This window comes from Nematolebias whitei, chromosome 7 (genome assembly GCF_014905685.2).
Source record: "Nematolebias whitei isolate Nwh7 chromosome 7, NemWhi1, whole genome shotgun sequence".
Lineage (NCBI taxonomy): Eukaryota > Metazoa > Chordata > Actinopteri > Cyprinodontiformes > Rivulidae > Nematolebias > Nematolebias whitei.
Window position 1 is genome coordinate 36466325 of NC_056504.1, and position 5247 is coordinate 36471571.

Here is a 5247-nt window from a genome sequence, read left to right on the forward strand (position 1 = left end):
TATAAAGTTGTGCATTTGGAAATACAAGGTTCCTGCCCTTTCATGTCAAAGCAACACTTGTGTTATGGTGTGTGTAGCTATTCTGACTTGCAATTTTGCACCAATATGATGTGTGAGTGAGAAATATAAACTATCAACTTTACTGTAGGGTTCTCTTCAGGAATATCACGATGGCTCTTGTCAACATTTTTGTGGAGGAACTCTGATACATGAAGACTGGGTTTTGACTGCTGCTCACAGCGTACATGGTTAACACGGACACGTTTGCACACTTTGATCTATTGTAACTAAATGTCATAGATATTTGTCATATTGTTGTTCTCTGTGGCTGTGTCTTACTCTCCTTGTCTCACTGCAAAAGAAAATAAACTAACACTGACTCCCAAAATAGCTACAGCTCCATGTGGGTGGCCCTTGAGATGTTCAACTGCACTATTGCCATGAAACAGTTCAATTCAGAAGTGTCCAAAGTGTTTATAACCACCCTGAGTGGAATATGGACAGCATTTCTTCTGGGTCAGTCTTACTACAGCTTCACTGCCACATGTTTGTTTCTTTAAAAATGTCAAGGTTGTTTTTGCTCATCATGTTTCTGGTGATGATCTTCCAATTTAATTTAGTGATGCCTTGGCAACAACACTAATTAATTAAAGACTCATGTTCTATCCTTAGCAATGACATTACTCTGCTGCAGCTGTCTTCTGCCGTTTCTGTAAATTCCTACATAAGTCCTGTTAATTGGTCAAAAATTGGTAATATCTCGCCTCATAACCACCCCTGCTACATCACAGACTATATGAACATTATGTAAACCAACTCAAACATCTAACTAAGGATTATTAAGACTAACTCAAGGTTCCATGTCTTATCCTGCAAGTCTTTTGTTTGCTGTGGCTGAGTAGTTAGAGCAGTCGTCCTCCAATGCAAGAGTTGAGGGTTCGATTCCACCAGCATTCACATGTCGAAGTGTCCCTGGGTAAGACACTGAACCCCTTATTGCCTCCGATGTGTGCCCCATCGGTATATGAATGTGATAAAGCACTGATTAGTTATTGTATAGATCTAGTAGAGTGTTGTATGAATGGGTAAGTAAGGGCACAGATTGTAGTGTAAAGTTCTTTGAGTATCTTGATGAGGTTCTATATAAGTGCAGTCCATTTACCATTTGTTCTTTCAGCTAGTGGAAGCATGTTTAACCACATAATGCAATCATACCTTCCCATAATGGACCACCAGACCTGCACCAGTTCTGGCTGGTGGTGAAGTAGTTAAAATCAGCATGATATGTGTAGGCAGAGGCACTCAGTCTGGTTGCAATGTGAGTAATTTTACATATTAATGTCTTGCCAATCAAATCTAATTGAAATCTTTCTGATAAAAATGTATTTAGTCTGTCACTAGAATGTAAATCTGTTCACACGTGCACCCAATAATTTAGTTTAGTATAGTACTGTGCTTTAAAATACTAATGGATCATGAAAAACACAACACTGACATACAGTACATTGAAACATTTCATGGGGATCAATCTGCAGAATGATGCAATTTCATGTATTTCCTAAACTTAATGATGAATGCTTTACAAATTAAAATAAAAAAAATATGTTTCAAAGTTTAAAATGCACCTAGCTATTAGTTATTTAAAGGTCCCCACATGAAGTCTATTTACAGAATAACAATTTTATTTGTGGGAGTTATCTTAAATGCACTAAGACATAATTGCATACTTTGTCCAAAGAACATTTCTCTTGAATACTGAACAGCACTACATAAAATGTTTGTTACTTTCTGTTTCCATTACTTCATTTTTGCTTCTTTTAGGGCAATTTTTTTTGCAAAAATCTGTTAGTAATCAAAGAAGAGATCAAGATTCTCCTAATATTTTTGCACATTTGCCTGTATCTAAACAAATAAAGGCTAGACCCGACAGTGAAAGTCACAATTTTTCATTTTTATTATTTTCTTGATGCAGCCTATGATACCAACAGGTGAATCTTAGTGCATCTAAGGTGGACACCAGTCTTACTAAATCAGGAAATCCAGCTCTGACGTTGTGTTCCTCAACCATAGCATGTTGCAGATGTGTGGCAGTTTTGTAGAGTGGTGAGAGGCTTCTTCGGTTTACTTGAGACGAGAGCCCTGCACATCTCGAGACTGAATCATGATTGTTTCATGTTACAAGTCAGTGAACAGAAACCAAAGAAATTACAGTTCCATTTCTCTGTTGTTGTTGTTGTTTTATTCCAATGAACAAGAAAAACTCCAGGAATAAATCTATGAACAAACTGCGTGTGGTTGTGCAGGTTTCAATCATTATTTTATTTTAGGGTGACTTCGGTGGACCGCTAAGCTGCAAAGTCAACAACACAGTATGCCCACAGGATAGCCAGTTTTGTGCCTATATGGGATGCAACACACCTCAGAAGTCCACTGTCTTTACTTGTTGAGACTACTACATCACATGGATCAACTCGATTAGTAAAGCCAATTTGTGAAATCTATTATAAAACTAAAGAAACAAAACATATAAACCTATATTCTCATTTCTGTATTGTTATGAACTGTTATTTTCTTCTAACAGTTCATAAAAAGCATCACCAGTTGCAACAAAAATAGCTCCACTTTATGCTTCTGCAACCAATTTTCCTGATCAAATCCTCTTCAAATAAACATTCCCAGAATGAATTCTGGTGTTATTTTATTCTCTTTTATACCCAATGCCATTTTTCAAGATTCAAGATTCAACAATTTTAATGTCGCATGCATAGTAAAAATGCAGTGGTTACAAGTGGCAATGAAAATCTCCTTGCAAGGTCCTTTCATAGACTTGGAAATAAATAAATAAATGAAGCCAAACAAGTAAATAAAACTGTAAGGACACATGTGCTGAGGCTATGTGCAAATACTCAGTGAATATGAGCAAATACTCAGTAAAGATATTCAGTCAGTGCTGATTCAGCAGCTTAAAGGCCTGTGGGTAAAAGCTACTTTTTAGTCTGGTGATTCTTGCTTTCACACTCCTGTAGTTGTTCAAACGACAGGAGTGTGAACAGTGTGCTGTGGGTGAGAGCAGTCTTTGATGAAGTTTTGCACTCCCGTTGTAAATATCCTGTAATGGTGGTAGATCCACAGATGGATTGTTCTAGTTTGACTCGTAGAAGAGCCTTCACGTCCTGAGTGGTGTAGTTTTTGTCTACACCCTTTCTACTTGAGCCCCATTCATTCATTCAACCTTTTTTTATACAGTTTAATCCCAGTGCGCCTCGGGAACTCGTTTACAAGAGAGACCTGATTTTAACAAAGAGTGATGACAACAGTGAACAGCAGTAAACAATCATAAAAGGAAGCATACAAACCGAGAAAAACAAGTGAAAGAAAATGGCATTAAAAAATTAAACGAACAACAACAACAAAAAATCCCAGCTAGATTATAAGGTGGTTTTGCAAGATATTCCAGGAAACAGAAGCAGAGTAGGAGAAGGCCCTTTTGCCTAGTTCAGTCCACATTGAGGGAACACTGCAGGTAATAATGTCCTGAGAGCGCACGCTGTAGCTTCACTCACGCAGAGACATGTAGGAGGAGATGTATGAAGGCAGCAGACCAAGAAGTGATTTAAAGATGAAAATGTACCAGTGGGAGAGTCTGCGTGAAGTTAATGATGACCAGGTAACCAATGAATACGGGGTGCAATGGTGGGTACGGTAGTTGCAGCCAGTTACGAATCTTGGCGCACCATGATAAACAGCGTCCAACATCTGTAAGGGTGCTTGTAGGGGCGTTCATGTAAATAATATCACTGTAGTCAATGGAGGGAAGGAAAGTCGTAGTTACAACACGTTTCCTAGCATTCAGAGTTAGACAGGATCTATTTCTGAAAAATAAACTCAATTTAACTTTCAGTTTCCTTACCAAGTTTTCCACATGGAGCTTAAAAGAGAGATGTGAATTGACCAAAATACCCAAATATTTGTAGGAATCGACAAACTCGATAGGAGCACCATTCGATATAAAATTGAAGGAAGAACTGCTAGGACCGACTTCCTGTTTCATTGATGAGTAATGGGGTATGCTGGTCTCTCCTCTTCCTTGGGTGAATAATCATCTCCTTAATCGTTTCTGTATTTAAGAACAGATTATGTTCATGGCCCCAGGGCACCAGCTGAGCCACCTCTTTCCTGTAGGCTGTTTTCTATCCAGCAGAAATCAGCTCGATGACAGTTGTGTCATCAGTGAACTTGATGATGGAGGTGTTACTCGAGGAGATGCAGTCATAGGTGAAGAGGGCATACAAGAGTAGGCTAAGCACACACCCTTGGGGAGTCCCAGTGCTCACTGACTTGGTGATTGATGCCTTGTACCCAACTCTGACTGCCTGGGGTCTGTCTATGAGGAAGTCTAGGACCAAAGCAGACTGGGGGGTGTTGTCAGACCAACAGTGAGGATTTTTAGTATTGCACTTACATTTAAATGTCTTTCTGGCGATGGAATAAAAGAGAACTAAAATTAGGCTATGATAAAGCAGTATCAGTATGAGCTCAGAAATCAGATAAATTGTTCATAATCCGTTTCATCCAACTCCCTTACATCTCAGCATGAGAATGTCATCAGCACACAGCAAGCAAGTTTGTGACAGAGTATGAGACAAATAGACAAGCAGGATGAGGGGGTGTACCAGGCACACAGAAATAAAGTGTTTGGATTATAATACCTTGCAGCCTACATTACAATTACAATTCAGTACATTACAATTCATTATGCAGCGATTTGTCTTTTGTTTTATTTCTACTTTTCTATTACTTCCACTGTTTAATGAATATATTTTTGTTCTCCTTTGCTGCAGTGTCTATTAAATTAAAGAGCCGTGTTACATTTTATGTTGCCTGTTTGATAGGCTTATGCAATGTCAGAGGGAAAAAACTGCATTAGGCACTCGGGCACTTATAAAGTCTAAAGTACAAGTGTAAAAAACGTGTGCTTTTACTATGGGAACTGGGCACATGTTGTCGTTTGGATTAGGTAAGAATGGAAAAAGCACTCAGACTGACTGTTGTGAGTGGAAATATTCAAGAGGCGTTCCATGGTTTGACAAAGTCTTTATTGTTTTTTAAGCTTGTGGTTTTTATTTCTTGCATTTTTATCATTAAATAAAGTGAATGTCAAAAACGGTTTCAATTTTGTTTGACCTTTATAAAACAAAAACATGGAACGCCTCTTGAATATTTCCACTCACAACAGTCAGTCTGAGT

General features: G+C 38.3%; 1 pseudogene; it reads left to right on the forward strand.

The window, feature by feature from the left end:
* The window catches only part of LOC119412795, a 9618-nt pseudogene extending 7123 nt beyond the window's left edge, over positions 1-2495 (forward strand).
* Positions 2496-5247: the final 2752 nt, after the last annotated feature.